This window comes from Mytilus galloprovincialis, chromosome 10, assembly GCF_965363235.1.
Source record: "Mytilus galloprovincialis chromosome 10, xbMytGall1.hap1.1, whole genome shotgun sequence".
In the NCBI taxonomy this organism is placed as follows: domain Eukaryota; kingdom Metazoa; phylum Mollusca; class Bivalvia; order Mytilida; family Mytilidae; genus Mytilus; species Mytilus galloprovincialis.
In genome coordinates, this window is record NC_134847.1 from 52,338,254 (window position 1) to 52,350,632 (window position 12,379).

Consider the following 12,379-nt stretch of genomic DNA (forward strand, 5'->3'; position numbering starts at 1 on the left):
ACACCTGAAAGATACTACTTGTGTCTCAAGAACACCTAAACGGTGCTACTTGTGTCTCATGAACATATGAAGGAATCTACCTGGTTTTCATGAACATCTGAAGGATGCTACATTGTACATGTGTCTCGTGAACACGTGAATGATGCTATTATGTCTCATGAACACCTGAAGGACGAATGCTACTTGTGTCTTATGATCACCTAAATGATCCTACATATGTTTATGAACACCTGAAGGAAGGATGCTACTGGTGTCTTATGAACACCCGAATGATGCTACTTGTGTCTCATGAGCACTTGAAGGATGCTACCTGTGTCTCTTGAACACCTGAATGATGCTATTGTGTCTCATGAACACATGAAGGAAGAATACAACTTGTGTCTTATCAACACCTGAATGATGCTTCTTATGTCTCATAATCACTTGAAAGATGCTACTTGTGTCTTGTGAACACCCGAAAGATGTTAGTTATGTCTCATGAACACCTGAAGGAAGGATGCTACGTATGTCTCATGAACACCTATTGGATGCTACGTGTGTCTTATGAACACATGAAGAATGCTTCTTGTTAGATTTTTATGTTTTTTATTCCCCACTTAGGGGCATTATGTTTTTCGGTATGTGCTTCCGTTCGTCCGTTCGTCTTTCTGTCCCGCTTTAGATTCAAGTTTTTGGTCGAGGTAGTTGTTGATAAATTTGAAGTCTATGCAATCGACTTGACACTTAGTACACATGTTTAAATCCAAATTTCATGATCCGCTGAACATATAAAATTATAGTGCGGGTAGGGTAACCGTGTACTATGGACACATTCTTGTTGATTTTCAGATTCAAGGACCCGTAACGAAACACCTTAATTTTTTTAACCTTGTGAGAATCCACCTATACAGACCCTTATTTCAAGGATTGCATATAGTGTGGTACTCGCTCTACATGAACCATCGTATGTATACATCTTGAACAGCCAAACGAACGATATCCTCAACAAAATCCCGTACAATGGAGAATGAGTACTGATTTATCATCATTAAAAAAATATCAGATTATTAATTCGGTGAAAGCGTATGGAAGAGGATGTTTTTGTTATTTGTTTTTGGGGTTGGGGAACGGGGTGGATGAGTATCATGACTTTGATTGAGAATGGAAATGGCGAAGGCCACCAATGGGTTATCAACACAGCGAGAAAATCCCGCAACCGGAGGCGAGCTTCAGCATGCCCCGAAACAAATATGTTTACTAGTTAAGTGAAAATGTACGTCATACTAAATTCCGAAATACACGGTATATAAATGAACTAAAATTAAAAATTATACAAGACTTACAAAGGCCATGAACACGCGAAGGTTGCTACCTGTGTCTCATGAATACCTGAAGGATGCAAACTGTGTCTCATGAATGTCTCATGAACACGCAAAGGATGCTACCTGAGTCTCATGAACATCTGAAGTATGCTACTTGTGCCTCATGAACACGCGAAGGATGCTATATGTGTCTCATGAATACCTGAAAGATGCAACCTGTGTCTCACGAACACTTAAAAAGAGGCTACATGTGCCTTATGAACACGTGAAAGATGCTACTTGTGTCGAATAAACACCTAAAAGATGCTTCTTGTGTCTCATGAACACATGAATGATGCTACCTGTGTCTTATAAACACCTGAAGAATGCTACTTGTGTCTCATGAACACCCGAAAGATGATATTTGTGTCTCATGAACACCTGAAACTATGTTATCTGTGTCTCATGAACACCCACATGATGTTTCTTGTGTCTCATGAACACCTGAAGGATATTACTTATGTCTCATGAACACCCGGAGAACGCTACGTGTGTTTCATTAACACCTAAAAGATGCTATCTGTGTCTCATGCACACATGACGGATGCTACGTGTGTCTCATGAACACCTAAAGGATGATTCTTGTGTCTCATGAACACATGAATGATGCTACATGTGTCTCATGACAACATGAATAATGCCTCCTGTGTCTTATGAACATCTGAAGAATGTTACTTGTGTCTCATGAACACACGAAGGATGCTATTTGTGTCTCATGAACACCCACAAGATGTTTCCTGTGTCTCATGAACACACGAAGGATGTTACTTATGTCTCATGAACACCCAGAGGAAGCTACGTGTGTCTCATTAACACCTAAAAGATGCTACATGTGTCTCGTGCACACACGCAGGATGCTACTTGTGTCTCATGAACACCTAAAGGATGATTCTTGTATCTCATGAACACGTAAATGATGCTACATGTGTCTAATGACAACATGAATGATGCTACCTGTGTCTTATGAACACCTGAAGAATGCTACTTGTGTCTCATGAACACCCGAAGGATGCTATTTGTGTCTCATGAACACCTGAAGGACGCTTCTTATGTCTCATGAACACACGGATGGATGATGCTACGTGTGTCTGATGAACACATAAAAGATGCTACGTATATGTCTTAGGAACACATAAAGGATGCTACGTGTGACTCATTAACATATGAAGGAGTCTACCTGTGTTTCATGAACACCTGAATGATACCACTTGTGTCTCATGAACACCTGAAGGATGCTACGTGTTTCTCATGAACACCTGAAGAATGCTACTTATGTCTCATGAACACCTGAAGGATGCTATGCGGCTCTAGGGCTGTAATGAACCTAGGGTTGATAATACATGCGATATGAAAAATGCCATGCAATAATCTAATAATACGTGGAACTTATTTTACATACACGAGCGAATCGAACAAGTTGATATATAAACACAATAAGATGGTGACAAGGGAATGTCACCATCTAAAAACGGATAATTAACAATAGGAAATGAAAAATCATATCTTTTATCACGACTACACTATTTCAAATTGAAACCTGAAAGAAATGAACATTAGTCTATGAAAGTGTGTTAGAAATAAGAACAAAAATTATAAATTTTGCCCACGTCAACTCGTATATCATATACGTATTGTTTTCATTATATATGGTTCGTTGGATTAAATTTGAAAAATGGTTTTCTCAGTTACATCCGCATTCTTGTAAATGTTCTTGCTATTAATAGATTCAAGTCCAGTATTAGTGCATATGGTTCAACGAGAAACGTACTGTACATGTCTCTGGCTCAACACAAATTCAATTTCTAATAACCGATTCGCCCTTTGAATTGTTTTACACAAGTAATTATGGGACTCTTTAGATCTTTCTGTTCGGTGTGAGCCAAGGCTCCGTGTTGAAGGCCGTACTTTGACCTTTAATAATTGTTACTTTTTAAACATTGTGACTTGTATGGAGAGTTGTCTCATTGGCACTAGTACCACATCTTCTTATTTCTATATAAGGAGAAATGATAATCATTTATACCTTGCACAATTCCACCTAACGACACTACTAAGAAAATTACATGTATTAGATACTTTAAAGAGGACTTAATTCCGATTGGTTGCATTTATATCTATATAGAGATATGAATGATACATTACAATCATTTAGGTGGGTGTCTTGTGGCAATTAAGTCTTTATTTATGTCAGTGTGATTATAACTAGTCCCCTCTATCCAGTTGTTTCAATCGCAAGTCGATAGTGGGGGCTGGTTTCCATCAGACCAACCTCAGACCGAATTAATGGTAAAACATAATAATGCAGGTACCATAACTAAGTACATTCCCCATTCAAGTTCAGTATTAGTGCATATGGTTCAACGAGAAACATACTGTACATGTCTCTGACTCAACAAATAACCGATTCGCCCTTTGAATTGTTTTACACAAGTAATTATGGAACTCTTTAGATCTTGCTGTTCGGTGTGAGCTAAGCTCCGTGTTGAAGACCGTACTTTGACCTATAATTGTTACTTTTTAAACATTGTGACTTGTATGGAAAGTTGTCTCATTGGCACTCATACCACATCTTCTTATTTCTGTATAAGGAGAAATGATAATCATTTATACCTTGCACAATTCCACCTAACGACACTACTAAGAAAATTACATGTATTAGATACTTTAATGAGGACTTAATTCCGATTGGTTGCATTTATATCTATATAGAGATATGAATGATACATTACAATCATTTAGGTGGGTGTCTTGTGGCAATTAAGTCTTTATTTATGTCAGTGTGATTATAACTAGTCCCCACTATCCAGTTATTTCAATCGCAAGTCGATAGTGGGGGCTGGTTTCCATCAGACCAACCTCAGACTGAATTAATGGTAAAACATAATAATGCAGGTACCATAACTAAGTACATTCCCCATTTCCTTTCTCAATTTTATTAAATGACGGTGTAAATAATAATAACTCCATCAGAGTCTTAAACTTGAATTAAAAACCTGGCTACTTTAATCAATAAAATTCATTACACAGTTGAAAGTCCGGTTAAGATTTATAGCAGATGTCAAAAATAGTAACTATTTACAGACCCTTTTCAATATTAGGTTAAGACCACATTGACTCAAATGGGTCGAAATGACGTTTTATATATAGGGGTCAATAACATATAGGTGAGAACTTCTAGTATACTGACCTTGACTTAACAATCAATATATGTATACTGTATATATAAATATATACATTTACAATACAATACACATCTCGGGATGGCAGACGTCACTGCCCTCCTGGTACGTTAAGAAAATATGATAAGTCATCACTTCTGTTTGGATCTCCGGGATATCAATAGATTTATTTCTGTTCAATTCATGTAGTAGAATAAATTTGTGATGTAAATTCAATGACCTAGTATCTTTAATGTATGATGAAACTAAAAGCGTCATAAGATATCACAATACGTAAATCAAAGTTGTAATTTTGCCCTAACATTTTCTACAGAATAGAACGTACGTGCATTTATTAAATGGTGTCCGATACTCGGTTTTATATTTCGGATGCAGGCATCGACCTGACGAGAAGGAATTGAAAAGGAACACTACATTATTTGAATTTCATTTTATATGAAAACGTAGACAATTACAAGGTTAAGATAAAGAAGAAGATGTGGTATGATTGCCAATGAGACAACTCTCCACAAGAGACTAAATGACAAAGAAAAAACAACTATAGGTCCCCGTACGGCCTTCAACAATGAGCAAAGCCCATACCGCATAGGCAGCTATAAAAGGCCCCGAAACGAGACTTTGTTTAGAATTTCAGAGCACAAAAATGATTTAGATACCAAGATACAATTAAGATCATAAATAAAAGAAAGGCAACATACCGTCAAAAAAAAAGACGAAAGACCAACACAAGAAAATAAAACATTCCAATAAAACATACAGATAAAGGTATACAAATACCTATCGAAATTGGGAAAATATCCGGTTCTATGGAAAGGTAAAACAGTTCTACTCAACTATTTGCACCCGTCGTACTGTTGCTGACTAGGAAGTACAATTAGTTAAAAGATTTACGCGGCAAAATAACATACTCGTATCCATAGTCTACAGTGTCACAGATGTTGCATGCAGGTCAACTAGTGAGGATATGTTATATTTATATATACTTTTGATGACATGCGACAAGGTATAACTCAAACCATGAAAAAAATGATTGGAAATTTTTATTGTTTCATTTACTTTTTAAATAACGATATAATATAAAACACAGTTATACCGGACGGACGATATTTGTCTATTGTTGAAGACTGTTTGTTTATTTCTAAATGACCTTAGTTTTTGTGTTGTTGGGTTGCTATTTTGTTGACATATATACATCTCCTTCGATTCAAATCTTTCATACAAGAATCCAACTTTCGCAGTTATTCAAATTTTACTTCCATTGATTAGTAAATTTGATTGAACCTTATTAAAAATAGTATTTCACGGTAATAGTGTACTAAAAGCGCGGAAATCACTATGTGATCCGTGTAAACTCGTCGAACCTTTAAACAAACTTAATAGTAAGAGTTATCGTACCAATGTTGTAATTAGATCTTTGAATATAGTTTACATTGGCACTTATATTGATTTTGTCATCAGCAAATTAAAACATAACTAAGTTTGTATTCTTTTCAAACGGGATGTATCGAGACAATGCAAACACGCGTTCATTTTTATCTATAAAGTAAACTCCTAACTATCCTACTCCTTGTCGATACTTTTATTTTTAACATTGTACAAGTCATGTCTTCTTTGACTGTCCATGACGTTTTATAAAAAATACTAAATCCCTGGGATCACTGGTGTTAAACTGATTATCGTAACTCGAATTACGACGACCCAATATGGCGACGGCAGAAAAAGGTAAAATCTCAAATGTAGCCTGTTGTTGTCAAGAGTAACTCAGCTGCAAAGATTCTCTATACTATTACCGTCATATTTGAATCGGAACGGTGCACTATAATTGTCTAAGTGCTTACAAAATTGCCGTCGAAAAATTCGGGATGATAATCGTAATTCCAAAAAAGGATAATCGAAATCGTAAAAATGAAAAGATTGGGACTTGGAGCAACAAGAACTGTATTAAAATACAGAAAATTTCAGGAACTAGGAATGTCAGAAAATATAGGAACGAGTGAAGAGGAAAAGCTATCTACGAGATATGGCAGTAATTGTCGGGCGAAACGCGCGTGTCAGATTAGATTAGATTAGCGATTAATTATAAAACAGAAGATGTTGTATGATTGCCAATCAGACAACTCTCTAAAAGAGACCAAGTGACACAGAAATCAACAGCTATAGTTTACCGAACGGCCTTCAACAATGAGAAAAGTCCATCTCATATAGTCAGCTATAAAAGGCCCATAAATGACTTGTAAAACAATTTCAAGATTGCTGAAATGGAAAATTTTATTCATTTCGCGTAGAATTTTGGTATACACGTTCAGTTAATAGCAACCCTCCCCCCATTTCCCTTTCTCAAAATTGCTGGACCCATCCTTGAATGTAAAGAAAAGTAGACTAAAACTTGGCTGCGAAATTGTAATTAATGAGTCTTGTATAGGGCACGGGGGAGGGGTTGCGGTCACTTCTGGCGTGCTGCTGGAATTAAAAAAAAAACATCCTAACTCAATCAAAAATTGAAGTAACATAAATTAACACACAATGAAGGAATTAATTTGATCAGATAATGATAAATAAAGACCCAGAAATGAACCTTGAAAAACAATTTCAAGACTGTTGAAATGGAAAATTTTGTTCATTTCGCGCAGAATTTTAGTATACACGTTCAGTTAATAGCAACCCTCCCCCATTCCCCTTTTCAAAATTTCTGAACCCATCCTTGAATATAAAGAAAAGTTGATTCAAACCTGGCTGCGAACTTACAATAAATTAAGCTTGTATAGGGCACGGAAGGGGGTTGCGGTCACTTCTGGCGTGCTGCTTGAATTAAAAAAAACATCCCCATTCATATATTACCGAAAACCAAATTATCAGATAGATATTATGACTTATATATCAATATAGGAAGTAACCAACAGCGACCCCCATGGTATAGGGTATATTGGGATAGGGGAGGTTAATTAAACCTTTTTATTGATTATGTTGATTGATATATGCGATTTTTGAGGCAAAACATATGGCATATTAAATTGTGGTATACGGGACTTCATTAGGAGCAGTGATTTGAAAGGATTGCAACTTTGGGATATGGGATATTGGTAATACCCCCAACCACCCCAACCCAACCCTTAACGCGCACACAACATTAAAACTTTGAAAGAAATTTAAAAAAAATTATTTACCACAATAACTGACTCGACAGCTGCTTCATTTTTCATATCTTAAACATTTACATGTACATGTATATATATTAAAAGACAGTTTAAGTCAATAATATAGGTAATTTTGTCCTGGATATTAACCTGTAAATTGCCTTACTTATTTTTATTTTGCATTAATGTCATCGTTTAACTGGACCTTGTCGTTTTTACACACACACAAAATACCATTGAAAAGCTGGAAGCCTTCAAGTAGATACCCGGTATAAGAAGATGTGGTATGAGTGCAAATGAGACAACTCTCCATCCAAGTTACAATATATAAAAGTAACCCATTATAGGTCAAAGTACGGTCTTCAACACGGAGCCTTAGCTGACACCGAACAGCAAGCTATAAAGGGCCCCAAAATATTACTTGTGTAAAACCATTCAAACGAGAAAACCAACGGTCTAATCTATATAAAAAAACGCGAAAAGAGAAAGACTTATAAACCGTATAAACAGAACCTCAGATTCCTGTCTTCTGATTGGTTGACAGTGTTTTGTCTATCAGCTTATAGACATAATTTTGTCATGTGACCATGTGACCGTGACATCATCAACGTATGTTAATGATTATAAATTTTCGTTCTTCTTAAAATGAAATTTGAATTTAAAAATTATAAGGAATGAAATTATATGTTTTCTGTCTTTTCTAAATACGCAGGTCATTCGGTGTGCCACATGTTTGATGTTATTTCTTTATAGTCTAAAGAAAAAATATTGCACTCATAATGATTCCTTAAATATATGGTTAGTACATATGAATGGGCTAGTTTATTTTCATTTTGAAATACGTAGTGAGTTCTTTTTTCTTCATGATGAAGTGGGTCTGGCAGTTCTTAACCCATCGATTTCTAGGTAAGACCTAAAGTATAAGCAAACATTACTGTCTCTAACTTGTAAATCAAATTCAAAGTGATAGATGCGATCGGCTGTCGCACAATTATTCGGTGACGGCAAACAACCTATATAGTAGAAAGCGAATTAAAAAAATAATGCTTGCTTCTTTTCAGTCTTTTGTAAGTTTCTCTTTTGTCTATGAAATAAGCCTATATCAATAGATAAGCATTGGCGTGAAGAGATGCACATTTTGTACCCATAGGTTTACCGATTCGCTTTACACCATCAAACATAATAAACACGTGTTCAATAAAAATAAAAAATTTAAAAATGTTGGCTTTTAACATAATAATGATATCACAAAAAAAAAACTTGGTGAGAACTATATATCTTTTTATTATTTTTTTCCAAATGAAAATATACCTCAACAAAAATCGTCTATATTTGTGTTATAATTAAGTAAAAGCTTTGTTTATGCTATGATATCTGTATAACAACAGATAAAGATTGTTATTTAAAAATTAAAACGAAAGTCTACATATTTTTGTTTAGAGGCACGCTGAAGCACGCCTCCGAGTGCGGGATTTTCTAGCTGTATTTGGTGGCCTTCGGTTGTTTTCTGCTCTTTGGTCGGGTTGTTGTCTCTTTGACACATTCCTCATTTCCATTTTGTATTATAACTATATTGAAATCTGAGACATCTTTTACAAGCACGGGTATAATAAATCAACAAATAAATGCACAATCCTTAGGAAAGACTCTACAAAACATCAATTTCATTGAAATTTTATGAAAAAATACAATAGGAGTGGAAATGTCGTCATGTTCGTTAATCTTCATATATTGCTGAATGTGTCCATCATGTAGTTCAGTATTTATCTATTTATGTTTTTACAATAATAACAGTTTAATAGAAATCCTAAAATCAAGGACTAAAAAATTAGCACATTCTCTTTCATTAATGTTTGACTTAATAGATCTTAATAGACATAGGTTCAGATATACTAAACATAAGTGATAATGAATTAATATGTGGTTCAATCTATATAAAAAACGAGAAACGAGAAACACTAATAAACCGTATAAACAGACGACAACCACGGAACCTCAGATTCCTGTCTTCTGATTGGTTGACAGTGTTTTGTCTATCAGCTTATAGACATAATTTTGTCATGTGACCATGTGACCGTGACATCATCAACGTATGTTAATGATTATAAATTTTCGTTCTTCTTAAAATGGAATTTGAATTTAAAAATTATAAGGAATGAAATTATGAATGCAATATTTTTTCTGTCTTTTCTAAATACGCGGGTCATTCAGTGTGCCACATGTTTGATGTTATTTCTTTATAGTCTAAAGAAAAAATATTGCAGTCATAATGATTCCTTAAATATATGGTTAGTACATATGAATGGGCTAGTTTATTTTCATTTTGACATACGTAATGAGTTCTTTTTTCTTCATGATGAAGTGGGTCTGACAGTTCTTAACCCATCGATTTCTAGGTAAGATCTAAAGTGTAAACAAACATTACTGTCTCTAACTTGTAAATCAAATTCAAAGTGATAAATGCGATCGGCTGTCGCACAATTATTCGGTGACGGCAAACCACCTATATAGTAGAAAGCGAATTAAGAAAATAATGCTTGTTTCTTTTCAGTCTTCTGTAAATTTCCTTTTTGTCTATGACATACGCCTATATGAAAAGATAAGCATTGGCGTGAAGAGATGCACATTTGGTACCCATAGGTTTACCGACTCTCTTTACACCATCAAACATAATAAACACATGTTCAATAATAATAAAAAATTAAAAAATGTTGGCTTTTAACATAATAATGATATCACAAAAAAAAAACCTTGGTGAGAACTATATATCTTTTTATTATTTTTTCCAAATGAAAATATACCTCAACAAAAATCGTCTATATTTGTGTTATAATTAGGTAAAAGCTTTGTTTATGCTATGATATCTGTATAACAACAGATAAGATTGTTTATTTGAAAGTCTACATTTTTTTGTTTAGAGGCAAGATGAAGCACGCCTCCGAGTGCGGGATTTTCTAGCTGTATTTGGTGGCCTTCGGTAGTTTTCTGCTCTTTGGTCGGGTTGTTGTCTCTTTGGCACATTCCTCATTTCCATTTTGTATTATAACTATATTGAAATCTGAGACATCTTTTACAAGCACGGGTATATCAAATCAACAAATAAATGCACAATCCACAGGAAAGACTCTACAAAACATTTTTATGACCGAAATTTTATGAAAAAATACAATAGGAGTGGAAATGTCGTCATGTTCGTTAATCTTCATATATTGCTGAATGTGTCCAGGCAGAGCTCCAGATAAGCTGCGTATTTGCGTGATCACGCAATACAAATAATGAAAAACCTAATGCAATTGCCCATTGCAGGGTTCAATAACCCACTTAATTTAAAGGAAAACCCAATAATATGCCAAAACCATGAGTTCTCAACCCTTTTATTGGCTACCATTTGCGTTATTTACCCTTATCTGTTTACAGTCGTCGCGTAAACTATTTTTATAATATTTATAATTGGAAATTTCCTTTCGTTCTAAAAATAGATCCCTGCATCAAGTAGCTGAAATGGGTCCCTGTTAGAGTTTTCCGTTGCTCAAAGGGTACACATGTTTTTGAAAACATTTCGATCTTCTCGGCGTTTATCCAATAAGCGTGTGTCATGTAGTCATATTTTTTTGCATTGCTCGGGATTTATCATAACATACATTGAATTAAAACGAAAGTGAATGTCCGGTAAAAATATTTAATAGAAGCATGTTTTCTGCTTCTTTTGAAAAGCTGAGGGAAAGTTATGATGATAACAAGACTCAGCCAGTGTTTTTAGGAAGCGTCCATCGAACACACGGGCGTGTGTGCGTACCTTAACGAGAACATTGCTAATAAAAACAGTGTTTCCTCAAAAACGAAATCAGTTGGAAAAAGTGAAAGGCCAAATCAATTATGACATGATAAAGCATCAGAAACCAAAAGTTCTAATAAAAGACAACTAAACCCAGATTTATGAAAATTGGAATAAAACAAAACCATTCAAGTATTAGTATAATTAGAGTTTATATACTATTTTTTTTTTTTCATTTTACTGTTAATCATTAATGAATACACACACAGGCACTGGTCTCAGAATTCATTATATAAAGGTATAAGACCGGTGCCTGTGAATACACATATCCGGATTTTTACAGTTTATATGAGAAAATACAAAACTGGGGGGGGGGGGGGGGGGGGGGGGGGGGCGGGGTTGAAACGGAACACAAATTAAACCTACAGTTGCTCCTCAGTGAATAAACCAAATAAAACAGCTAGCAAATAACGCTAACCCTAAACCAAATAAAACAGCTAAACAAAGAAAGAAACATATTTAAGATGGAAAAAATCTAGGGTTGCTATTGCCTAAATATTCAATATTGTGTTGATGAAAAACCCAATACATTAAGGAGCTTGGTGGTGGAAAACCCAATTTGATATTAACATGAGGGGTGAATTGGAATTGATCATGCAGTTAAAAAACTTTATCACCCAATTATATATGAAAATGGTGGGTTAAAAACCCAATTTGTGAATTCTTATCTGGAGCTCTGTGTCCATCATGTAGTTCAGTATTTATCTATTTATGTTTTTACAATAATAACAGTTTAATAGAAATCCTAAAATCAAGGTCTAAAAAATTAGCACATTCTCTCTTATTTTTATAATGTTTGACTTAATAGACATAGGTTCCGATCTGATAAACATTAATGAATTAATATGTGATTCATTTGTCTAAACATCTGAATATATTGCTGCAGATATC